This window comes from Xenopus tropicalis, chromosome 3 (assembly GCF_000004195.4).
Source record: "Xenopus tropicalis strain Nigerian chromosome 3, UCB_Xtro_10.0, whole genome shotgun sequence".
In the NCBI taxonomy this organism is placed as follows: domain Eukaryota; kingdom Metazoa; phylum Chordata; class Amphibia; order Anura; family Pipidae; genus Xenopus; species Xenopus tropicalis.
In genome coordinates this window covers 23,713,183-23,740,838 of record NC_030679.2, presented here as the reverse complement: position 1 = coordinate 23,740,838, position 27,656 = coordinate 23,713,183, and the positions used below count along the sequence as shown (strand labels likewise).

General features: G+C 39.5%; 1 protein-coding gene across 2 annotated transcripts in view; it reads left to right on the top strand.

Moving 5' to 3' along the window:
• atp10b (ATPase, class V, type 10B) overlaps positions 1 to 27,656 on the top strand; it is a 299,005-nt gene that overhangs the window by 21,414 nt on the left and 249,935 nt on the right. For both annotated transcript variants that reach the window (XM_018092832.2, XM_002940128.5), the window contains exon 2: positions 23,271 to 23,334. The gene's annotated coding sequence lies outside the window, so the exon portion shown is untranslated. The remainder of the gene's footprint in view (positions 1 to 23,270; positions 23,335 to 27,656) is intronic.

Sequence of the window (27,656 nt, the reverse complement as noted above, 5' to 3'; positions counted from 1 at the left end):
TGCACTTTGGCAATGGAATCATTAGTTACAGTACCATACTGCAGGTTTAAGAAGAAACGTGATTATGCTTGAGAAGAATATTGTTGATTATACCTGACAGGAATCCTCATTTGGTTATTTGTTCTTGCTACACAGTACAGGCAGTATTTGGGAATAACAAATGGATGAACTACTCATGGAAATTGTAATAAGATCCATTATCTCTCGTATGCATTGTTTTCTGTTCTTTTCCTGAATAGCGCTGTCGGGTTACATCTATTTATTTCTAAAAATTTAGTTACGGAGTACCACATAGGTAAGGACTTTAACAGTGTATGTGTGTGTGTTGCATACAAATCAGTAGTAGATAATAACAGGAGCTTTTGGGGCAGTAGCCCAGGATTCACAGCTTCTGAATACCCTAATGGTGCCCAACCACAATGAATTTCCGGGGCGGCATGTAGGTTTTATGTTTGCTTTCTGGCCCATTAATAGAGCTGCTTGTGCAAAAGGTAGGTCTAATTGTTATTGTAATTGCAGATACTCCAGGGAACTTTGGACTTTTATATAAAATGAAACAGCTGCTATGCACTAAGTACCATAGGCTTAGTCGCCCCCAGTAACTTAACACACTCACCCTTATAGCCTATAGAAACACATCTATACCCCAGGAAACCCCTCCTTATTGAAGGGCAATGAAGCCATTCTGACTGACATGACCAATAGCCTAGGAAACCACATAGCTGTTAACTGGAGAAAAAGGAAAAAAATAACATGAGGGGCCTGTTACAGCCACAGGTGCAGTGTACAAAGTACAGTTTGTGGTGCAAGCCTCCATATTTGTTAACCCTCAATGCAGCATTTTTTTACCAGAATACCAATGTATTGTGAGTGCAACTTGGTATATACAGAATGCCTAACAGAATTGTGGCCAATGTCTTAAAATACACAAAACTGGACCTTTGTGTCAACATGAATCAGATGTCGTAATTTCCAGCTGGCGGCCGGAAAGAAGAAAAAAAAAAAAACTTCCCACCGGCCTAATGGCTGGGGCAAAGGAAGTGAAGCATGATTAGGCAGGAGGAGCATGTGCCATGCCTCTGACTAATAATAAGTCAGGCACTCTCCCTTATGGTAACACAGCTCCTCCACTTTCATAAAGTCGACGCTTGCCAACCTAATGGCCAGAGGACCAAGTGTTTCTCTTTCGATACTACACTTGATCTTAGCCAAAAGACAGAGAAGCGATCATCTCTGCCTGATGATATTGAATCATTGCCTGTAAGTCCTACCCGAAAGTGTGGGCTCCGATGCTCATGTGTCCAAGGCATCTGCCAATGAACAGCATTGGTGGGTGTATGTCCACCTCCGCCGAAGCTAGGGTGAGCCCCATAAGGTCGTTGGACAAGCCCAGAGGACTATGACACCCATCCAGGGTGCACAAATCAAACATAAAAAAGGTGCTGAAGTGTGCGGGTGCAATGCCATTGATTGCCTTGGTAAGACTCCAGTTGGCAGTCAGAAAGGAAAAAGAAAAAATACTTCCCGCCCACCTAATAGCTGGGGCAAAAGGAGTGAAGCATGATTAGGCAGAAGGTGCATGTGCAAAGCCCCTGACTCAAAATAAGTCAGGCACTCTCCCTTATGGGAACACAGCTCCTCCGCTTTCATCAAGCTTCTGCTTGACAACCTAATGGCCAGAGGACCAAGTGTTTTTTCTTTCGATACCACACTTGATCTTAGCCAAAAGGCAGAGTAGCGATCTTTGCCCGATTTTTATTGATAAGTGCCCGATACTTTAGGCGCAAGTTCACTGTGGCAAATACAGCCTGTTATTGGAGCCCTGAAGCTACTGCCACGTTAAAGGGTTTCCTTTCTTCAATGGGCACACTGTGTGAAATTTTTCCTGACATTTGAACAACTTTGGGCACAAGTATCTTTAATGACCTTTGTGTAATGGCAACTGTACTATGTGGTCAAAAATGACCCTTAAGAAATAAAGACAGCCCATAATTGATTTCCTTCGTGCGGCGCATTTCTGCCGTTGATTTTTAGGTGCGCTTGCTCTTTTATAATCCGAGAGAAATTGCATTGTATTTGTATAATTCCCCTCAAGCCTATGAGCGGCTTTGCTTCTGACTAAGGAATAGAACAGAATTAACAAGACAACCGAGTTTACACATACTCTGCATATTTCACCATTGGACTTGCATACCATTTTCCGTAAAAGAAATCAGAATGAACAAGTTCATTATCATTATATGGATCACTTGTGCCTTTACTATAGCATCACTGAATAAACAACAGTCCCTTTTTTACTGGGGTATTGGTCGTGGGAATTAAAGCTTAACTAAAGAAGATGGGGAAACCCCGTGACAACTTTAAAAGCTTGGATCATTACTACTATGAAGATACTGAAACTTTAGGCTGCTGCAGTAAGTTTAATATTTAATATTTCTAGCCGTGTTCATTTTTAGGGTTTATTTCTCCTTTAAATATAATAGGGCTGATTCACTAAAGTGCGTTAAAATGTGCGCTATTTGTAGCATGCGTTAAAATTTTTATTGCGTCTAATTTTTCGCATCTTAATTCGATTCACTAAAAGCATACGTGCGTTATTTTACGCGCGATGCTGCTTGCGTTATTTTAGTCGCGAAGACTATTTTTGTGCGATATTTGACGGAACGAGCGTTAATCAACGCACCGCGTACAAATATTTGCCGCGTGCGAAAAAACGCACGCCATGTTAGCCATACACGCCATTACTTTCGTAAAAATTACTTTTATGAAAATGCCCATTTCCCTGCAAACTGGCGGCTGCATCACTCTAGGGCCAACACAGACTTGAATAAATCCCACTGCAAAGTCCATATTGTGTTGCCAAAAGCTCATGAACTGTACTTTTCTATAATTACCGCCTGCCTCAAGTAGGTGTTAATTTTCGCACAGACTAATGCGATATTTAGCGCGTCAAAGCATTTGTGAATCATTCGTTAGTGTTATTTCTGCGCGCTAATTAACACAATGCAGTAAAATTAAAGCATGCGATACGCGACTTAACGCATGCGGTAATACTGTAGAGAACCGCGCGTTAATTCTCGCGTCTATTTTAACGCAAAAAAGCGTGCAAGAAAAATTAACGCACTTTAGTGAATCAGCCCTAATATCTTATCATATAGCATAAAACTGACAAGCTTTTTATTTTTTGAAAAAACCTGCTCATGGGGGAGCAATAAAAAAAAAAAAAAAAGTTGATTCATCACATCCAATTAGTGATTGCTAATAAATCTGCCCCTGGAAGGGACAGTATAGCCTAAGTGCTATAACCACATGAGTGCAATGAATAGGGCTTCTGCTAAACATACTTTTGCCTATTGTTTTTATCATATTATTGTTATTTCTTGAGCTAAACAAAGCAAGCAGAAATTGAAGCTACTTCATGTTTGGTTCTTCTGAGGTAGATAATAAGATTGTCAGAGCACAACTCAATGTATTTATTATAACAAAACAGTTACAAAAAAGGGAGAAGGGAGGAGCTAGTATACTGTTTATCTCCCTAACAAGGACCAAACATGGTGTAACCTCAGTGTCCTTGTCAGGCCTGTATTTTGGTCAGCCCTAGGCACGGGACCTCAGTGGTAGTGACATCATGACGCATCACTCCTGCATATCTGCCCACACACCCCAAAAGATACCCTCTATCTTCCACCTCTGCCGTCGGCTTTCATAGGAAGGTAACCAGCGGCTGTGCCTTATTTTTTTGTAAGAGTTTTATTTAACATATAGGCATCCTAGGGCCCCTTGCTTAAGCTGTAGCTTGAGTGCCTATATGGTAAATACACCTATGATCTTTGTTTGCCATAATTAGCTCAAGAAATAACAAAAAACATAGTTCACTTTTCCATGTGCAGATGTCTGCATCCCTCAATGAATGATGCTATTAAAGCAATAAAGTTTCTTTTAGTAGGTGCTAGATACATGGCTTTTAATATAATATATACTGTAAGCCGAGGTCGGGTGCCATACCGTGCATAGCAGGGTGCCACACAGTTGCTAGCCTGATACAGAAGTTGGGGAAGTATCTGCAGGTTTGAGGCAAACACGCCGCAGTTCTGAGTTGCATATTGTATTACATGACCTCACCTTTTCAAATCTCGACAGATACTAAACACGCATTCCGCATAAGCATAGCTGATTAGTAGTCTGTTCAGATGAATGTGTTTCTGCAGAGCAATCAGTGCAGTGTGCAGCAGCAGCAGCCGCATCTGACATGATTACTGATCAGCCGGCAGAATGTGAGGCTTGTATGGCATGAGGTGCCAACCCCAGACACAGACACACAACTAAAGCAAGAAAGAAGGGCATGGTGATTAAATGTTATTTCCGAGGGGCATCTCTCCCCCACTGTCAAGTTAAAGCATGAAAAGACTGAATAGTATGTTTCCCCCCTTCTGAATTTAATGCAGGCTGCAAGGGTTAAATAAAGAAGCCCTATATTGAGAGCCTAGGACATAAGGGCATGACTGAGGGACAATAGGGACAATTGGTGGGGTTGTAGGTCAGGCATTGTGGGATTTGTAGTATGAGGGAGAGAATATGAGGGAGGAAGGCCTTAGGTTGGAAAAAAGAAACTTTTACCTTAGGAACAGCAAGGGAACAGGCAGCATATCTCCCTCCCACCCACCCTAAATGTGTGGTATGGGAGATGGCATGTTGCAGCTTTGATGTAGTGGGGGTGCCCTACTAGGTAGCCGAAAGGAGGTGGTAGTGTTAATGTGGGGTTGGCGTTGGATAGGCCTGGGGCTGGGCTTAGCGGCAAAGAGACATAGTTGGTAATGAAGTTAGGTGGTAAAGGCTTAGCTCTAGGCTTCAGGCTGGGGTTGGGTTAAAAAGGGTAATGGTATATGCAGCCTTCAGCCGCTATTGGGTTTACACATATGACAACATAGTATTCAGTTGTTATCATTTTGTTAGATAATTTATCCTAAATTCCTAATCCTAAGTGTGTACATGTAATGTGTTAAGCTGCAGCCTTTCTCCCCAAGCACTGTGAGTATTATTGGGGGATAGGGTTGGGACAGGCATTAAGTCATACTCAAGCCATGTCACATACTGACAGACCCTTGTGCAGGGAATAGTAACAGCTGCGAGGGCAGCGCAGCAAAGTGAAGGCATAATTGTATTGCTCCCATTCATAACAGCTACTTGCACTTTCCAGCGCTGTTTATTTGTGATTAGTTTCTATGCACCTGTCCAGGTAATGATGCTGGAATTCTGGGGAAAAAGTGGGGGAAAAATGCTGATTTGTTTTCCAAAACTGCAAATTGCAGTTGTGAATGAGGCTTATACTATTTGAGACACCAGCAAATACAATTATTCATTTTTCTCCTTAGGTCTTGATCTAGTAATTGACTGAAATGTATTAAAGGGGATGTCCATGTCATTTTAAGCAACTTTCCAATTTACATTCATTAAAAATGTTAATTTAATTGCTATTGAAAGCAAAATCGGTCTGTACTGTGCTATTCCCTTTACTGCTTTCCTTACCAGCTCTCCTCCTGCCAAGCCCAAGACATTGAAGGAATTGGAATCCTGGCTGGAGACGAGCTGGAATGAATTACGATACTTTTATAAACCATATAAAAAGTAAACTTGTAGATTGTAAGCTCTTTTGGGCAGGGCCCTCTTCACCTCCTGAATCGGTTATTGATTGCTTTATATGTTACTCTGTATGTCCAATGTATGTAACCCACTTATTGTACAGGGCTGCGGGATATGTTGGTGCTTTATAAATAAATGTTAGTAATAATAATATTACATTACATTAACATTTATTTATAAAGCGCCAACATATTCCGCAGCGCTGTACAATAAGTGGGTTACATACATTGGACATACAGAGTAACATAAAGCAATCAATAACCGATACAAGAGGTGAAGAGGGCCCTGCCCAAAAGAGCTTACAATCTACAAGGAGAATGGGTTGAGACACAAGGTGTGGGAATGGGCATGACCAGAGTTGTGAGAGGTGTGGCACAGGGTATTGCTAAACTAGATTAGGGTAAGCCTCTCTAAATAAATGTGTTTTTAGAGATTTCTTGAAGGCAGAGAGATTGGGAGAAAGTCTGACAGTTTGTGGGAGCGAATTCCAGAGAAGGGGGGCAGCCCTTGCAAAGTCTTGAATGCGAGTGTGTGAGGAGGGAATGAGAGAGGAGTTGAGGAGCAGGTCAGTAGAGGAGCGTAACAAGCGGGTTGGATGGTACCTAGAGATGAGTTCAGAGATGTAGGGTGGGGCAGAGTTATGGACTGCTTTAAATGTGAGGGTCAATAGCTTGAATTTTATCCTGGATGGTAGGGGAAGCCAGTGCAGGGATTGGCAGAGCGGCACGGCAGAGGAGGAGCGGTTGGAGAGGTGTATGAGCCTGGCAGCAGTATTCATTATGGACTGGAGAGGGGACAGTCTTTGGAGGGGAAGGCCAATTAATAGGGAGTTACAGTAGTCCAGGCGAGATATTATAAGAGAGTGAATAAGAATTTTGGCAGCATCTTGGGTGATAAATGATCGGATTTTGGAGATATTTCTTAGGTGAAAGTGACATGATTTGATAAGTGATTGGATATGAGGGGTGAAGGACAGGGCAGAATCAAGGATAACCCCAAGGCACCGTGCCTGGGAAGATGGGGTGATGGTAGAATTGTTAACCGTTATAGATACCTCGGGAACAATGTGGGCGTTGGATGGGGGAAAGAGAACCAGTTCAGTTTTAGAGAGGTTTAATTTCAGGTAACGTTGGGACATCCAAGTGGAGATAGCGGACAGGCAGGAAGAGACGCGAGTTAGAAGCTCTGGGTTGAGATCAGGAGAGGAAAGATAGATCTGAGTATCCTCAGCATAGAGGTGGTACTGAAAGCCAAATAAATTCTGACATATAAGTATATTATGATACAAATGTGTCAGGACTTTCTTTTCAATCTGTCTCATAAGATCTACTAGCCATGGTTTATGTTGCACCCAGAATTTCCATCTTTTGTCCTGGTTGAGCTGGCTATGGTCGTAAGGGGAGGGGTGGAGATGGGTGAAGATTTGGTGAGTAAGGCAGGGTTACAAAGGTGTTGGGGGATAGAAGAGGAGTGGGCTAAGGGATTGGGTGAGATTTGAGGCAGCCAGGGACGAATGACTAGCAATACAAATTTAAAAGCAAGAACAAAGGGTATAAATCTGAAATACTGGCATTGGCTGTGTTTTTACCAGCGAGACCAATGAAAGACTGGCTAGGTGGCAATCCAAGTTGCACTACAGAAGGCCATTGTAGTCAGTATGGAAGTTATAAGTCTTACAGAGCAATAGTTGTCTGGCTTTAATTTGTCAGCTGATAGGAGGCAGACAACTTCTCTGAAAATTAAATAAATAATATTAAAAATAAAGACTAACTAGAAAACCTGGTTATAATGAAATATTAATGGAATATCATGGCAATCAGGATCTCTTCCCTAGGAACAGTAAGGGGCGCTGCACCACATAATTCCAGAATGGAGCCCAATAACCCAATGTATTTCTCCAGCATAGTCTTTTAGTTTGTTGATGTCCAATTTCCATCAAATGGGAGGGAGGTTAGGGTTAGATTTGACCTGGCTAGGAAGGATCACAACCATATTATATTTTAGAGATTTTGGGTGTGAGGAGGTGTGGCCAAATTTATGGGAAAAAGTTACCAGGCATAGGATATCCCCCCAGCCAGTGTTGGGGGAAGAATTTAATTGAGTTATTTTGTTCCATTTACTTGGTTTAGGGCCAGATGAGGCATTCTTTAGTGCAGTGATCCCCAACCAGTGGCTCGGGGGCAACATATTGCTCACCAACCCCTTGGATGTTGCTCTCAGTGTCCCCAAAACAGGGAGTTATTTTTGAATTCCTGACCTGGGGGCAAGTTTTGGTTGAATAAAAACAAAATTTACTACCAAATAAAGCCTCATGTAAGCTGATAGTGTACATAGAGGCTGCCTAATAGCCAATCACAGCCTTTATTTAGCACCTCCATGAACTTTTATGGTGCTTGTGTTGCTCTCCAAGTCTTTTTACATTTGACTGTGGCTCATAAGTAAAAAAGGTTGGGGGCCCCTGCTTTAGGGTATCATTAAGTCACAGCTATGGGGTGGCAGGGGAATGCTTGCCACATGTTCTGTTTTGTAGGGCTCTTACTTGCCCATCTGAGAGACGACTATGAAGTTCTTTCCCGTGGTGCTGTATCTTGCTAGTTTTAGTTCTAGTTACGTCTTTTAAATGGTTAAATCTGTAACGTTTGTCCACTGTCTCAATAAAGTTGTGGCCTTTTCACATCCAACCTGGTCTCAAGGTGTGTCTTCTCTTGGGATTATTTCTGTGATTTGGTTATATTTGTACAGGGATTGCCAGTGGCCTTGACTCTTGACTCTTGGCTTTAGGCGTGTAGTGTTCATGAACTTTCCATATGTCAAAATTACAATTATTTATGGAATTACTTCTGTTCTTATTATAGACTATTCAAGCTAATACATTCCTCTTGATGGGAATCCTCTGTCTGATCCATAACCCAGGAATTGTACACATTTCTAGGTACTGTCTGTTGTAAAAAAAAAAGATATATAACGCTACTATCTGCAGCGACGATGTTCTAGAATTACAGTTCAATTTGCTGTGAATAATTTGAGATGAATGCTATAAAACGTTATTGAGTTAGAAACCTGTGAAGGGAATTTGCATTATTTCGCCTTAGTGGAAAGCTGGTAAAATATAAAAATGAAACTTTTACAAGACCCTTTCAGAATAAGAAAATGCAACGTTAGAAGTGTTATTAGATTCTTAAATAAAGGTACAAATTGGATGGTTAAATTGAACTGCCCTGTTCATAACCCGCCTGTGTGCTGCGTTTCTTTGGAAAAGGTGGCGCTTTCATGAGCTTGTTAATTTCTCCGTCTTAATACATTTTGCTTATCTCCTAATTAGCCATTGCTTCTAGCATATTTATGATGGCTTTTTTTCCACCCATCTGCCTTGATTTTACATTTCAGCCTTTTTTTTTTCTTTCTGTTTTTAGAAAGCTGATATTTTGGGTACCGTTCTGCTGAACTAATAATCTGCATGGCTGAAATATTCTAAAATCCTTTCCTATTTCTTTACTTGTCGTAGATAATCGCACTGCAAGTGTTCCCTTGGGAGGGACAAATAAATGAAGGGCGGAAGATATATTTTACAGAGTTTTCTTCTGCTTAAAAAAGACTATGGTTAAAATACTACAGCGAGAGCTGTTTATGTAACAGTAGAAAATACTTTTTTAGTACAGGTATAGGACCCCTTATCTGGAAACCCATTATCCAAAAAGTTCCAAAACGTTATCCAAAACGTAAAGGCCATCTCCCATAGACTCCATTATAAACAATTCTAATTTTTAAAAATGATTTTTTTTTCTCTATAATAATAAAACAGAACCTTGAACTTCCAACTAAGATATAATTAATTCTTATTGAAGACAAAACAATCCTATTGGGTTTATTTAACATTTATATGATTTTTAGTAGACTTAAGGTATGGAGATCTAAATTATGAAAAGACCCCTTATCCGGAAACCCCAGGTCCCGAGCATTCTTGATAGTTACATAGTCCATCAAGTTCAACCCTTCCAAGTAAACCCAGCACACACAAACCCACACCTACCAATCTATACACTCACATACATAAACTATATGTATACAACCAGTAATACTAACTGTAGATATTAGTATCACAATAGCCTTGGATACAATGCTTGTTCAAGAACTCATCCAGGCCCTTCTTATAGGGATTAACAGAATCTGCCATTACAACATCACTAGGAAGGGCATTCCACAGCCTCACTGCCCTCACCATGAAAATCTAATCTAAAGAAGGGGCCTCTGTTGCGTTGATCATTTTTATGGGAAAAAAGAAAACCCCCCATCTGCCTATAATCTCCCCTAATGTACTTGTACAGAGTAATCATGTCCCCTCGCAAGTGCCTCTTTTCCAGAGAAAACAACCCCAACCTCGACAGTCTAACCTCACAGCTTAAATCTTCCATCCCCTTTACCAGTTTAGTTGCACGTCTCTGCACTCTCTCCAGCTCATTAATATCCTTCTTAAGGACTGGAGCCCAAAACTGCACTGCATACTCAAGGTGAGGCCTTACCAGGGACCTATAAAGAGGCAAAATTATGTTTTCATCCCTTGAGTCAATGCCCTTTTTTTATACAAGACAGCGCTTTATTCGCTTTAGTATTATTATTATTTAGTAGCCACAGAACGACATTGCCAGACAACTTATTATCTACAAAAAAACCCCAGATCCTTCTCCATTTAGGATCCCCCAACAAACTACCATTCAGTAGATAGCTCACGTTTATATTATTTCTACCAAAGTGCATAACTTTGCACTTATCAACATTGAACCTCATTTTCCAGTTTGCTGCCCAGTTTTCCAATTTTGCCAAATCGCTCTGCAAAGCGGCAGCATCCTGCATGGAACTTATAGTTTTGCACAATTTAGTGTCATCAGCAAAAATAGAAACAGTACTGTCTATGCCCACCTCCAGGTCATTAATAAACAAGTTAAAAAGCAAAGGACCAAGGACTGACCCCTGCAGTACTCCACTAACCACACTGGTCCAATTAGATAACAGGTCCCATACCTGTATTTCAATGTTTTCGTAGCACTTCGGATACATTGTACGTATTGCTTTCTTTTAAGGGTTGGGTTACATTGACAACATATTTTACATGCAGCCATTATGCTTTGGGACACTTGCTTTTAAGTGGTCCTCTTAGCAACATAATTACAGGTCACTGATTGTATGCAATTCTTTAAAATAAATACTACATAATAGCAGTAGTGCCAGAAAGTGCCAATACAACCAGTTTACCTTATGGCTTTATTTCTACCTGGCAATGAACATTCTACAAGTGATAGTCTGCCACTTTGCGGGAAGCTAGCAGTCATGTCTGTTGACAATATGAACAATATGGATGACTGTGATGTGATCATTCCCTTTGTTGGTGTTGAAGAACGTTATCAGGGGCTTTTCTTAAATCTCTTAAAAGCCTTTTATTTTAAAATCCTATAAAATAATTCCGTACAACCCCCAGAATAACATATCTTTCTTCCTGCATGCATATTTATTTTGTTTCTCTATAACAGCCAGTTCAACTGCAGCTCTTTAACTGACTTCCTTAACTAGCGTGAAGCTCTGCCCCTTTTGCTTTCTGAGCACTCCTTATCTCTCAGACTTATTTTTTTATGTCCACCTGGGTGAAGAGTGTGTAACAACAGTAACTTTAGGCTTAAAGGTAACCAAATCACCCAATCCTCAATCTGGTAATTCTTTTAGCACAATTCTGGGGGGAAAAAGCTCATTATCTCTCCTAAAATGTCCATTTCCATTAATGACTAATGGAAATTTTATGAGCCATACTGGAATGTTTTTCCCAGAATTCCTTCTCCTTTGCATAAGAATATGGAAGCAATCTTCTCAACTAAAATCCTCATATTGTGTTTAAGATATTAGTCAGAATAGCTTGCAATGTATTCAATAATCACTGTGCAGACATAAACCATTATTAATAAGTGCACCTAATCATATTTCAAAGACATCCTCCATTGTTGGAAATTAGCAATCATGTCTGCTAACGCCTTTGGCATGTGTTTCACATCTACTCATCTGCTTGAGCAGAACAGGCTTATGGACTCTGCTACCCAAAACCTTGGGTTTTTGTTTTTTTTTGTGGGGGGGGGGGGGAGGGGGTAAGAGGATACAGTTTGTGTACTAGGACCTTCCAGTTCAGGAAAAACATTTTGCACTTTTTATTATTAGATATACCCAATATCAATACAACCTTATTCTAAAGGTCAAAGGCAGCTAGTATTAGGCTACAATTTGTAGGCTGCACAAAAGAAATATAATTTTTATGTTTAAGTGTGCTGCATCTATTGACACAGGGTGCTGAGACCCCTGGAGCTACCATTACCCCATGACCAGGCAGTAGCTCCAGTAGCACAGTGATGTTGAAGCACAACTACAAAAGTGTGCAGATTTCAGGGAAAAGTGTAAATTGCCCGCTACATTTGCAGAAGTAAATAAGTCCTTTGTCATTGAATGAACTTTGTAGTCCCACCCTCATTGAGCCAGTGGTTAAACTTAAGTGGTGAGAACAAATTTGGCAAAGCGTAAATAACTTGCTTTCTGTTTAACAAGATTCCTTTTGAACTTTGTTTTTATAAAACACAAAAGACTTTGGCAACTTTTTGACAAGTGTATTGATATCCACAGAGCAGCCACAGCAAGTCGATTATATGTATTAGTGTAATAAGACCGGGAATTTAGCCGATCAATGCAGTGGCGTTTAGGGAATAGGAAACGAGCAAATCAAAAGTACAATATTGTCAAAGCAAACAGTTATGAACAGCATGTGAAACAGGCAACATTTATTATATCAAGGGAAAAAGGAGTCAGCAAAAACCATTTATTGATTGACTTTTCATCCTAAGTGTGTATGTGGGGATTTAATGTATAGTAGGGTTGCCACCTGCCCCTCTTTCAGGAGGGCTTTCTGGGTTAAAACTCCCTGCCTAGCTTTTCAAATTAGGGAAACTGGGCATGACTCTATTAGACTGATGTGGTGATTGGCCAATCAGCAATTATTACCCCACTCCTGATGTCATCAACCTTTCCCCAAACTTCACTTGCCCCGTCCCCCACTCCAGTTTACAGTTAGAAGGTGGCATCTCTAAGGTATAGTATAGTATTGATATGAGTGTAACTGCCACAGGGAAACATTATCCTCTAGCACAGGGGTCCCCAACTTTTTTACTCTTGAGCCACAGTAAAATGTAAAAAGACTTGGAGAGCAAAACAAGCATCATAAAAGTGCATGGAGGAGCCAAATAAGGGCTAAGATTGGCTATTGGGTAGCCTTTAAGATCAACTTACAGGAGACTTTATTTGCATCACTCTACCTGTTAGCAGCAAGTGTATATAGCTGCTTTCAGTCTATAACAGGAGCCCCCAAAAAAAATCTTTAAGAGGGGCCCGGCACACAATGAATATCCTACTGGGCCCTCCCTCCCCCTCCTGCCTGATCTATCCCTGCCCCCTCACACCGGTATAAGATAAGAGCGGCTGGGGAGTGGAGATTTTTAAATACTACGGAGGAGAAGCAGGACCCATGTTTCAGGACTCTTCCCCTATAGTTACACCACTGTGCAAATGATTAAGGTGGTCAACCATTTGTACATGTACTGAGCCTGGAGAAGAGCAACCAGAACACAGCTGGACTTCTCCGAGAGTAGATGTGTAGAGGAGTAAGATGGCAACAGATGCTCTTTTGTTGTTGAAAGGGTGAAGGTCCACAGCTGGTCCCACATGCATGAAATTTAGCCATAAAGGTACCACTCTTTGTATTTAGTTGAGTGATGCTGGTGGTTATGGAAGGATACTGTCAATGCTTCACCCTGTGTCCAAAGGCTGTCCATAAGAATATTAGGTCAGAAGCCTCATGTAGGGATAGGACAGTACAGTGACCTTGAGATTGGAGAAAGAGATGGACCAAAGTCAGGGCAGGTGGTGATGGGTAAGTGTCTGTTAAGATAAGTGTCTATCCAGTGCTAGTGCTGGGTTATTAGTAAGGAAAGCGAGAACAAAAAATGCCTTACTAATCTCTAAAGTGTTAAAACCAGAGGTTTTTATTTCAATAAAATGACTTCCTTTGTATATAATTTGCATCTTCTGTCTCCCTTTACAGTATATGTTCCTTCATTTTCCACCCACTAATGAATGTTCTTTTAATTCATACTGTGAGCAATTCAATTATATTTCAGCTTCAGAATACCTGTGACATATACTGTATAAGTTATATTTGCGCTTTCCCTCAAGATCGGACTTTTCTAACTTTTACTGCAGCAACAGTCTCTTAATTATGCATTTTAATCTTTTTCATCTTTCCCTGGTGCAAAGCTTTTTATTACAGCAGATAAGTATAGCTGTTTGCTTAAAATGAAAAATGTTATATTGTATAGGCAGCAGTAATACGGAAAACCGTGTCCTTTCAGTTTCCTCGGCGCACAGCGCTTGTATTGAGCTGTGAAGGAATTTCTTATAATTGAAACTAAGACATAACATGGACAGATCCTTTATTCTATGGCCTGAAGCAAAACAAAGAGCCCAGTGGCCACTCCTGCAATTCTGCTTACACTAACAAATGTTGCCAATGGGAGACAGCATGCTTCCCGCTGGAATAAAGAAAATGGGACACACACCATTGCCTTAATAACTTTATGATGAATTATATTTAAAAAAAAAAGAAAAACACAAGATGAATTGGTCAGTATGAATGATGTTTGCAATAAAGCAAGTTCCCTTCAAGGTGAATGGCCTACTGTTATGTTTAAAAATGAGGCCTTGTAATGTGAAAGCTAATGCTAGATTTGCAAATATCCACAAAATTCTTTGGTTTAGCAACTTTAGAACAAGCAAATTGGAGGGCTATGGGGGATTCTTAGTGGAACATTATACCCCCTTTTCAGTATGAGTTGAAACTCAGGCCTCAGTGGAAGCAGATACGCAATCTGGGCTCCCTGTTCTCCAAGCCCCTCCATGACCGTAGGGTCTGCTTCATCTATAACAGGGATCCCCAACCTTTCTTACTCGTGAGCCACAGTCAAATGTAAAAAGACTTGGAGAGCAACACAAGCACCTTAAAAAGAGGTGCCAAATAAGGGCTAAGATCGGCTATTAGGCAGCCTCTATGCACCCTATCAGCTTACAGGGGGCTTTATTTGGTAGGGAATCTTGTTTTTATCAAACCAAAACTTGCCACCAAGTCAGGAATTCCAAAATAACTACCTGGTTTCAGGGTACTGAGAGCAACATCCAAGGGGTTGGTGAGCAACATGTTGCCCCCGAGCCACTGGTTGATGATCACTGATCTATAGTATAGAAATCCCCTCTTCCCAACCACGCTCCTACCTGAAAGCAGGAGGGGGAGTTGGGTTGCTGGATTGGCCCTGGCAGGCCCCTCCAAAGTTTTTTTTATGGGTGGGCATAAACTTACACCGCTGATTGGCCTATTGTTTTGATATTGTTTTGAATAACTGTAGCATTTGTTATTTCTAAATACCCCCACACTGTAAGTAGGGAGCAACTAATTGTGTAATGGGCTAATGTTGCTTGATGTTGACATGTGAACCGAGCGGGATGCAAGGGTTGTTGGTGCTGCTCAGTTAGACAGGGTGCTAGGCTTGGAACATTAATCCTTTCTGGCAGCCTTCTAGCATTTGTGTTCTTTAAGCTTCATGTCAAGACAAGACATCTTAGGTCCCAAATGTCTCACAACCCAACCAACAATGAAGCCCCACGACATTTAATGCTTTTAGGGATGCATAAAGATGTGAGGTATGAAGACACTACATACTTGTTCCTACTATTTGCTAGTTTTTTTTCCTGACATTCCACAGCACAAGTGTATCAGGGGTTGCTAGAAAGGAGAAGGGGGGTTAGGGCATTAGGATAGATTGACAGGATCTAAAATGTATAATTTTTACCTTGGAAATTTGATAAAAATATACATAAAGTATACATATAGCCCTACCCCTATATTACAGTGCCCTTCCCATTACTAAGTCCCCGGTCCAAACATTTTTATTTAGACAATTGTCTGTAGTCCAGCAGTGATTTGTAGCAGCTAAAAACCTGGACACAGAACATATTGTGTAAGCACTTTTCTGTATCTCAAGCTTAGTAGTAAGGAAGTGCATAACAATACTGAAGATGCAGAAAATGGCCAACTTTTTTAGACAAAAGATACAAATATACCAAATGCCTACTAACATACATGCCCAGTGTTCTATTAAAAACATGATCTTCCTTACAAGGTTTTCCATTGTTGCACACTAGCTTGCCTTTTCCCTATTTGTTGCCTTGTAGGCAGCCAAAGTAAAAGTTCCGTTAGCAAGCAATTATAGTTTCTTGTACTATAAAATCACCTTAGATAAACCTCCGACAGGAGCCTATTGATTCCTAATTTATATTCTGCTAAAATAAGACTCTCGCCTGGAGAGAGACGTTCAGAATTTGTATTGTGAGATGAAACACTGATGGAATTAATGAGAGGAAAACTGAAATAGCTCTGGAAACGGCAAGGTTTAATCATCCAATCACATAGGCAAATTTAAGAATGCACGTCTCTTCCTAACATCTTAATTAAAGAGAAAGGGTAAAATAAATACAGTGGTGTGAAAAACTATTTGCCCCCTTCCTGATTTCTTATTCTTTTGCATGTTTTTCACACAAAATGTTTCTGATCATCAAACACATTTAACTATTAGTCAAAGATAACACAAGTAAACACAAAATGCAGTTTTTAAATGAGGGTTTTTATTATTTAGGGAGAAAAAAAATCCAAACCTACATGGCCCTGTGTGAAAAAGTAATTGCCCCCTGAACCTAATAACTGGTTGGGCCACCCTTAGCAGCAATAACTGCAATCAAGCGTTTGCGATAACTTGCAACGAGTCTTTTACAGCGCTCTGGAGGAATTTTGGCCCACTCATCTTTGCAGAATTGTTGTAATTCAGCTTTATTTGGGGGTTTTCTAGCATGAACCACCTTTTTAAGGTCATGCCACAACATCTCAATAGGATTCAGGTCAGGACTTTGACTAGGCCACTCCAAAGTCTTCATTTTGTTTTTCTTCAGCCATTCAGAGGTGGATTTGCTGGTGTGTTTTGGGTCATTGTCCTGCTGCAGCACCCAAGATCGCTTCAGCTTGAGTTGACGAACAGATGGCCGGACATTCTCCTTCAGGATTTTTTGGTAGACAGTAGAATTCATGGTTCCATCTATCACAGCAAGCCTTCCAGGTCCTGAAGCAGCAAAACAACCCCAGACCATCACACTACCACCACCATATTTTACTGTTGGTATGATGTTCTTTTTCTGAAATGCTGTGTTACTTTTATGCCAGATGTAACAGGACACGCACCTTCCAAAAAGTTCAACTTTTGTCTCGTCGGTCCACAAGGTATTTTCCCAAAAGTCTTGGCAATCATTGAGATGTTTTTTAGCAAAATTGAGACAAGCCATAATGTTCTTTTTGCTTAAAAGTGGTTTGCGCCTTGGAAATCTGCCATGCAGGCCGTTTTTGCCCAGTCTCTTTCTTATGGTGGAGTCGTGAACACTGACCTTAATTGAGGCAAGTGAGGCCTGCAGTTCTTTAGATGTTGTCCTGGGGTCTTTTGTGGCCTCTCGGATGAGTTGTCTCTGCGCTCTTGGGGTAATTTTGGTCGGCCGGCCACTCCTGGGAAGGTTCACCACTGTTCCATGTTTTTGCCATTTGTGGATAATGGCTCTCACTGTGGTTCGCTGGAGTCCCAAAGCTTTAGAAATGGCTTTATAACCTTTACCAGACTGATAGATCTCAATTACTTTTGTTCTCATTTGTTCCTGAATTTCTTTGGATCTTGGCATGATGTCTAGCTTTTGAGGTGCTTTTGGTCTACTTCTCTGTGTCAGGTAGCTCCTATTTAAGTGATTTCTTGATTGAAACAGGTGTGGCAGTAATCAGGCCTGGGGGTGACTACAGAAATTGATATTGAAATTGATAAACCACAGTTAAGTTATTTTTTAACAAGGGGGGCAATCACTTTTTCACACAGGGCCATGTAGATTTGGAGTTTTTTTTCTCCCTTAATAACGTGAACCTTCATTTAAAAACTGCATTTTGTGTTCAATTATGTTATCTTTGACTAATAGTTAACGGTTTTTGATGAGCAGAAACATTTAAGTGTGACAAACATGCAAAAGAATAAGAAATCAGGAAGGGGGCAAATAGTTTTTCACACCACTGTATATGTATATAAAAAGTAATGCTGAGAGAAAAATACTAGTCCTTTTTAAATTTTGGATTTCCCATTGTATTTTTTATATATAGTATAGAATTAGCTACTGAGGTTTTTTATTTATAATGGTGGCTACACTCATTTAGCTGATAAGTCTTTGGAGAGGACATACCTACCAAATAAAAAAAAAAAACCAGGCTGACCAGTTACCTGATTTCTCTTGATGATTAAGCCATTGTCCATTGCTTCTAATACCCTTTATGGGGCATGTATATGGATGAGTTGTATTAATAACAAGCACTACAGAGAGTTTTAGGTTCACCTGATTGGAACCTATAAATCTGGGTCTTTATCAAGAAGTAAAGGTTATTACTATTTTATATACTATATTACTGTTACTATATGCATTAGTGTGATATACTGCTTAAAGTTGAATATTTTTTCTAAAGAAGTCCTTCTGGTAGGTCTCTTCCCTGGGATGTAGGCTCAGAATCTTACACAGCTGCTGATGCTTCACCCAAAGCCCTGAACATTCTCTTCTCCCTTGTAGACACATTCAAGTACACTGGGCTGTTCTGATGTTCTCTCCATTCCTAGCCTCCATCTTGCAAATATCTGCAATTGAAAATTCAGAGTCCTACCGTAGGTTCCAGTATTCAAAGGAAGTACTCATCAACAGGTAACAGGCCCCGTGCTGGCTGTACAACTTTCAAATTCAATCCAAATAACCTGGAGAGTACACATGTTCTTCAGTGCAACAGTGTAATTTATTGAGATATCATCGCACTGTGCGATGATATCTCAATAAATTACACTGTTGCACTGAAGAACATGTGTACTCTCCATCTTGCAAATGCCACAATCCCATTACATTAGTGATTAGCTAGCCAGAAAAAACTCAACCCGCACCTGACCCTAACCTGCTCATAACCTGCTAAACCTTAGCTCACACCCGACTATAACCCACAAAATATTGCCATTGTATGACCCCCAGCCAACCGGTACCTGTGTTTTTTCCATTCTGTATTTTACATGTGTCGTAGGTTCCAACACAGGAAAACTATGGGAGCAGAGGAAGCGTGTATTTCCCCAGTCTGACCTGCAGTAAACCCATACCCGTACTGGTCAGCCATATTTCAAATCTAAGCTGTCTAACCTAGGGGTAAACCCCTTAGGTCCCAGGTCAACCTGCACATCGCTACATTATACATCTGCTGTACAATAAAGTGTCTATTCAGTTTGACTTTACAGTTGTGCCACATGACTGAAGACTGATGAAGGAAAATAAAGTAAAAATTAGATTTTAAGCTGATGGGGGGAAAATAGGTGAAGGGAAAAAAAGAATAGTGAATATCAAGATAATAGAATAATAATATAGAATAGAATGTATAAGAAAGACTGGGCTGATGTTTTTTAAGTACAAGTATGGGACCCATTATCCAGAATGCTCAGGGACCTGGGGTTTTCCAGATAAAGGATCTTTCCGTAATTCGGATCTCCTACCTAAAGTCTGCTAAAAACAGTAATTAAACCCAATAGGATTGTTTTGCCTCCAATAAGGATTAATTATATCTTAGTTGGGATCAAGTACAGGTACTGTTTTATTATTACAGAGAAAAGGGAATCATTTAACCATTAAATAAACCCAATAGGGCTGTTCTGCCCCAATAAGGGGTAATTATATCTTAGTTGGGATCAAGTACAAGTACTGCTTTATTATTACAGAGAAAAAGGAAATCATCTTTAAAAATGTGAATTATTTGGTTAAAATGGAGTCTATGGGAGATGGCCTTTCCGTAATTCGGAACTTTCTGGATAATGGGTTTCCGCATAAGGGGTCCGTTACCTGTACTTGATTTATTGCCCCCATTTCAACAATGGAGGACATTTTTTTAAAATTGATACTTACTTAGCTGCAGGATGCTGGAATCGTTCAAAGGGCCATAGTGTTGAAAGCTTGAATTCTTACTTGAGACATTGTAACAGTAAGCTAGAGTGTTGTTGGCAGAGATGAAAAGGGCTAAGTGTTGACCCACATTAAAGGAGAAGGAAAGGTAAAAACTAAGTAAGCTTTATCAGAAAGGTCTATGTAAGTACAGCCATAAGCACTCACAGAAACGCTGCACTGACTTCTCTGAAAAAAAGATTTCTTGTGTCTGTAATTCCCGTGCCACAGACACACAGCTTTCTGTTCTCTGCTCTCTCCTACTCCCCCCTCCCTCAAGAATGCTAAGAACTCACTCCACCCCTTAGGAATGTGGATCTGAGCCAATCAGTAGGAAGCTTCCTCATAGGGGCAGATTCATGAAAACACGAGTTCGAATCCCGAATGGGACAAATTCGGATTGGATCCGAAAATTTCTAAGGATCGCAAATATCACGAAAATGCTTACGAAAAAAATCGTATTAGTCACGATAATATCATATTGGCGATCCGAAAGTCATGAAATTTTCATATGGATCGATTGTAAACAGCGGGAAAACCTTTACGATTTTTTCGCGCAAGCTTCCGAAAAATTTGCGCGGGCATCGAAAAAGTCGCTCAACACAAGAAAAATTTGGTGAAAATACGCTCGGAGCGTTCCAATGAACGCTCCGAGCATTTGTGTCATAGTAAATCTGCCCCATAGTCTTGCATGTTCACGTGATCTGGGTGTCTGTGCAGGAGCGAGGCATTATGGGAACTTTCTTTACACAGCTCAGCGTTTTTTCTTCCTGTTTTTCTCCAGAAAGTTTCATCCATCATTCCATCTGATTAATTTGCAATAGTAGCAATTCACCCTCAGTGGTGCATGTTTTCTATAGGCTGCAACAGAAAGCATCAGATTGCTGTGAAAATAAAGAATAAGGCAACATCTCCAGAGATGGAAGATCACTTGTTTTAATCTGCTGAAAGGTCTATAACATTTCTTTTTCCCTGCAATGTTGTATATTTATTGTAAAACCCCTCTCTGGCCAAAAAGCTCCGTGTCATTGAAACTTCTGCAGCAAGCCTTCAGCTAGAGACTTTTCTTTGCATATGAACAGCTGTGATTTAGATTTTTTTTTTGTCTGTACTATGGCCTTTACAGCCACCATGTATTGTAATGATTTCTTCTAACATGAGCCCTCCCAGCCCTCGTATCTATATATTCGAAAAACAGCACACTTAGGATGTTATCCCCGTGAAATCTGTAGTCATTTAAGAACATGCTCTTTTGTTCAGCAGGATGATCCAGGCAAACAAAGAAAACATGGACGCCATCCCAATAGTAATTAAGACCATATGGTGACAGAAGTAGGTTGCATTGCAGTGCCCTTTAAATGTCAAAGCACGGGTAATGCATAATAATGTAGTATGACAGATGCAATATTAGCCATTCTCCTTAGCAGAAGGCTGCTATTGTAGTCTATTTAATACCTTTGCGTGATAAAGGTGAAGGACAGCCAAAGTGATAGGACAACGGTAAGCTTCGCTAACGATACAGGAGGTCATGCAAAGAAGAATTAACCTATGTCAGGAATCCACAATTTATAAATCATAGGGCAATTATACATTGTAATTGCTTTCCATTTCCGTTGCACAGACTTGTGTAACAGCTTGTTCTCACTCTGACATCTTCTATAACCAGCTTGAAACGTAACTGACACATTTTGTGATTTATTTTTTTGTCATCGTTGAGCCAGTTATGATTAATACATCATGACCTGTCAGGAAATCATTTTGTTTTAGTAGTAACCAAGCCGTGCAATGCGTATTTTAATATGTATGACTGAAAGGTTTTTACCTTAGTGTCAATAAGATTACTGGCATACCTATTAGCTTTCATTAGATTGTTATTTTGCTGCTATTACTTTTTGCATGGATAGAGCAGATCTTTGGCCTAGATGCCTGAACAGTCTAATATAGTACAATATGGCCCCATGTGGATGACCTTGCTCATTGACAAGCCAAAGGGAGGCATTGGCAGAAGGATCTGGGCTGTGTTTGTCAATCACTATCCTTTGATTTATTTATGGGCTCAGTAAGTTGCTTCTCACCAACTGCAACATGCAAAATGCAATATATGTGCATTTTTTCCACTCTTTAGGTAAACCATGGAAATGTAACCAACCATTTTGCACATATGAAAGCTTACTCATATTCTGAACCCTGGTGCTATAGGAACGTGCATATGCTGGGCTTGCTAGAACAAAATGCATGTCATATTGTGACCCTTGAGATTATGTTAGGCATTAGCTACATACATTTTGATTTTTAAAAATTATTACCTCAAATTATAATTATTAACATGTTATTTCATATTGACCTGTAATAAGAAGTCAACAGAGAATACCTGTTGCAGCAACTTTTTCCTAGTTTATCTAGAAGAGTGTGATAGGAAATGACCTGTCAACTCTCCCATATTTTTTATTTTTTTTATGGGGGTGCAGTCTGGCAATAACAGAGATGTGATTAAAATGTACCCAGTTTTATACTGATGAGGCTCACATTTATGTAGAAATTCTGAGAAGGTTTTAGTGAATTCTACAGGCTTTTCAACAATGTAATTTTTCAATTATTTTACCAAAGAGTTCTGTTTTCACTCTTAGTTGCAGAATATAGATTCTATCAGAAAATATTCATCTTAGTTGTGGATTTGCTCAAAGTATACCTACTATATAAACAGTAGCTATAAATGATGTAAATAAAGATAAGTAACAAAAGAGTAAAGGTGGTCATACAAAAGCAGCTTTAAGCTGCCAATTCTGCCTCTTCAGACCGAGTTGGCAGCTTTTCTGTCCATGTATGGAGCCCTCCACCAGGCCTGCCCAAATAATAGCTGGCCAAAAATCATCCAGATATCGATCAGGCAGATTTAAAAATCTAATTGGGGTGAATTGTATGAGCCAATGCTCATTGATGCGGCTCTTGCCCCAACAGCCTGCATGGCCAGTGCCTAGGGTGGGCATATCAGGGAAAGATTTGGCAACCTCACCAAATAAGCAGATCTTTCAGAGTATGGCTAGCTTAACAGCAATGCTGGTTTAAGGTAGCCATATATTGGGCTGAGCTGAATGTCTGGCCCTCAGGTCAAACAACTGGATCATAATAGGTGCCAATGCAGAGCCAAGTGTCAAACAATCAGATCATTATAGGTGGCAATGCAGGCCACTGGGTAAGACAAGCATCAACAAGCCAATGTGGTCTTTCTCCTGATAGGAATTTTAAACCTGTCCAATAGATATCTGGCCAAATATCTATCGAGTAGACTGTCTGACAGGGCCCATACATGAGCAGATAAGATGCTAACTCGGTCTGAAAGGGCAAAATCTGTATATTAAAGCTGCCCCTGAAGGGCCACATTTTTCTCATTTTATAGTGCTTCTTAATATTATGTTACTTTATAAATAAGAGATCTTTCTACTAACATTATTTGTTTTTTTACTTAGATTTTTACAGAGCCAGAACGATAATGAGAAGATAAACCAATAATGGTGACTTCCCTGGATTGAGGTATGCCATCTTGTTCATTGCAAACATTTACAGTACAACAAAGTTAAAAACATTATGCAAGGCTTACAAATTTTATTTCATGACACTCTCTTAGGTTGTAAAGTATCCAGACCTCTATAAAAGTTTTAGGCGAAATGTCATTTTGCCTAGTTACCTATAGCAACTGATCAGGTGTTTGCTTGGAGTACAGTAAATGGTACATGTTGATTGTCTCTGTGGGTTTCTGGAACTAAAGCAAGCTTTGCTTCTGCAGCAGTTGGATTGACCTTGTTAAACAATAGTTATATTCTCTTGCTATAACACATTCATTGTGGTCTGGTTATATTGCCTTTTATTTTAAATGCCATTAATGAACATGATTCTTTTGACCATTTCTGGATACAATGGTCAAATAAAACTGGAAATATTCCTAATATTCACATTCATTTTGCCCAGCAATGAGCCTAGTTCTGTTTCTGTTATATTTTACAAGTTATTAGACTGACAGTATTATAATATACTGTTAATGACCTACTATGTGCTCCCAAAGTACTCTGCACAGAGGGACGTTAAAGGCTGCTTTTACTTTTGTGTATAAATCGAGCATATTATATAGCACTTTCCCTTCTGTTTTTGCAGAGAATGAATTTCCTTAGCATTATATAACCCATACTGGCTTATTGAACTGAAACATTTTTCCAGACCCTACAGTGCAAAGCTTTATCTAAATCTCGAGTTAAGATTTTTTTCTCTGATGCGTAGTTTGTTCTCCAACAACAAAGAAGCCTCTTCAGATGAAACATTTGCATAATTTCATTTTAATACCTGCAGGATCTTTGAGAATATATTTTTTTTATGTTGCTTTGCACAAGAATCTAGAAGGTGGCGCGTGAATAAATCATGCTTAGATTTTCTCCCTCTTTGGAAAAGCTAGATTTATGTAAGCAATTTGGGTCTTCAAAACAAAATGTAGCCATTTGTGGAATAGCTTTTGTAAAACCTGCAACGGTTCAATAAACCCAGTTTGAACTTTTATTGGGGCTCTTAGTTTAGGCACAGACATATGCACGCACTATGAGCCATCGAGTGTTATTGGCAGCCTTCTCGCAAATGAACGCTACACTGACATGGCTTCTGCTGTTGGATCTGAATGCTGACCGGCAGCATCAAGGATGCGTCCTTGTAATATTTAAATACGCTTATGTACGCAAACTCTCCAACAGATTGCATGAAATACCCATCAGTGATCTTTATGGGATATGGCATCATTAATGCAATCTGGCTGCACTCTGTCCAGAATTAACGTGCTGACATCATTAGCGAAGCTGGGTAGATAGTCTAATTCCGTGCACAGTACCATCAGGTTGCTTCTTTGTCTTACAAATAATATTGTATTATCTCATCCAGTTGTCCTGTTGAGAGCCACATGAGTAGGGACTCACTTAGGTGGAATCATCAGGTTCCCAATTGGCAGTTGGCAAAGATCTTCTTTAATCCAAGATTATGCATCAATATTAAGCCATCGCTAATGATCCCCCTCCTTATATGTTATGATGACATATGTCGCTGTGAAGTTTCTAATTTTAAACTGCAATGTGAAGGTCACGAGTAGTTATATATTCCTTCTATGGCCCCATTAAATTGCAAGAGTATAGTATTAGTGAGTAAATGGATTCTATGTTAGAACTACATTTGAAAGAAATGGCAGCCACTTTTTCTTTCCCTCCTTATTCTGGAAATGACGTCCGGGCCAAACTAGAGCACTCGAGCAGGGGTAATAACTGAGCAAGTGGATCAAGTATTTATTAAATTGCCTTTATCTTTTAGAGCAGTTTAAGTGTGTGGCGCCAGCTCTGTCTTTAAAAATCAATACATTGTTTTAATTATTAAAAGAATGCAACAAACTATATTTAAAATAAGACCATTGTTTGCCATTATCAGGGACATCTAAGGACACTGTAAATGATCTTTTTTAATTCGTGTAAGTGCCCTAGTTTAGTATATTATGTATTGCTATTTTATTTCAAATTTTGGGGTTCTCTGCAGTCCAGAATTTGGCCCTTACATGATAAAAAGTTTTAAAAAACGTGAAATCGTTATTGTTTCAGTAAACTTGATATAGTTCCCAGAATATTTAGGAATTTAGGACAAATTCCACCTCAGTTGGCCTATTGCAAATATTAAAGACTACAAATTAGCATTTGCCCAATATATCACACTTAAGGGGGTGATTTAACAACGTTCCTTTTTTTTTCTTCACAATTCAAGTTTTTTTTTAGAGCTAAAACTCACAAAATTCTAATTATGGTTCAAAAACTCGAGCGTCTGATCTTTATGAAGTGCAAAAAACCTAAAAACTCAAATTTAAAACTTTGGCACCTAAAAGCTTGCGAGTTTATGTAGAAGTCAATGGGAGTTGTCCTAGGCAAAGCCAAGCCATATTTTCAATTCGAGATATTCAAGTTTTTCTGTTTTTTGGGGGGTTTGTAAACCTTGCAAATTCAAGATATTCAAGTTTTTTTATTCACTTTATTATTCAAGATTTCCATAATAATAAATAAGCAAGCATTCGATTTTTTTTAATAAAAACGAGTTTATTAGAATTAGAAAAACACTTAAAAACTGATAAATAAGCCCATATTAGTCAGGCAGTCCCTCATTTACCTCATTGAGGGGCCAGCATTACTGCTTGGAAACCCATTTTACATACCGACAGTCCTTATTCTGTTTTTACTGTGATTGGCTCACCTTTGATTGCAGCACTGTCTACTTGGAACACACTCTATATAGCTATTTTTATTAAGCACAAGGTTTCATTTATATGGAGTCTTCACAGGCAGATCTTGCCCCAGGTAGTACAGGGAATCTGGAGTCACTTGTTAATCATAACAAAATAAATGTTCTGCCACAAAGAACACATTTTTGCCATTAAGACTTCTATTCCATAATGCTGCAGAGGCAGGCTGCATGAATCACTGCCTGTAGTACTGCAATCCTTTCCTGTGCTCTGCACTGCTCTGCCGGGCTCAGCTGTATTTGCAGGTACAGATCATTGTCTGTGTCCACCCCCTACACTAGGGGCCCCCAACCTTTTTTTATCCACGAGTCACACTCAAATGTAAAATGAGCTGGGAAGCAACACAAGCTTAAAAAATGTTCCTGGGGTGCCAAATAATGTCTGTGATTGTCTATTTGGTAGCCCCTATGCGGACTGGTAGACTAAATGAGGTTCTTTTTGGCAGTACACCTTCAAACCAGGAATTCAAAAATAAGCACCTACTTTAAGGCCACTGGGAGTAGCATAAACGTAGAAAAAGGCAGGCACTCCGGTATTGTAAGTGAAGAATATTGCTTGTTCACGAGAGATATTAAAGTAAAATCACAAAGCTTTTATTAAACTAACACATGATACAGAGAGCCTAACGCGTTTCGTACCTCACGGTACTTAATCATAGGCTGAATGAAAATAGACATACACAGAGTATTTAAGACATAAAGTGCCAATCGTCTTTCAAAAGTAATTAGCTGATGTAAATGTAATTAACCAATCAACAACTTGGATGGTTAATTGAAAGTCAGGCACATAAAGACAGGCCGATATAAAACAATTCAAACAAATATATAAGTAATGTATAAAGTAAGCAAGTATATATAAATAGAGTTATCTATAAAATATGTATAAATGTATAAATAGTTAGACCAGTAGTTAAAAACTACATTTCAGAGACATTAAGTATAAAAGTCTTCAAGTTAGCTGATTTCTGCTATTTAGTATGTTTATGCATATCAGATAGGAAGTATAACTGGTAATTTTGGAATACAAACAACAAGAAAAAGGTAAATGTTAGTCAGGCATATATTATAATATGATCAGACATAGCATGATACTAATAGTATTAAGGTAAAAGATCCATTTAGTTTCTTTCTTTATAGCATCCAAGGGGTTGGTGAGCAATGTGTTTCTCATGACCTTCTACTTAAAAACTCCCAAAACAATCCCTGCCTTCACACCTGATTGGACTAGTTTTACTAACTCCTGGCAAGGGTTGCCACTTGACTGGCATTTTATCAACTTGGCTGGTAAAAAATAACTCAAAATTCTGTCGTTCTTAATAGGGAAGAAATAAAAATATGGAAAGGCTGGTATTTTATTTAAGAAAAGATGGCAACTTTTGCTCTTAGTTTTTTAGTTTTGTTTGTTATTCTGATTTGACCCCTATCTGCTTATTGACCCTGTCTGATCTCATTCTGAATGAATATTGCCTGTATTTGACCAAAGCTTGTTTGAAGGTTCTCTAGTAGGAATGCTCATCTGGATTTCATCTCACTTGAATTCTCTAAAT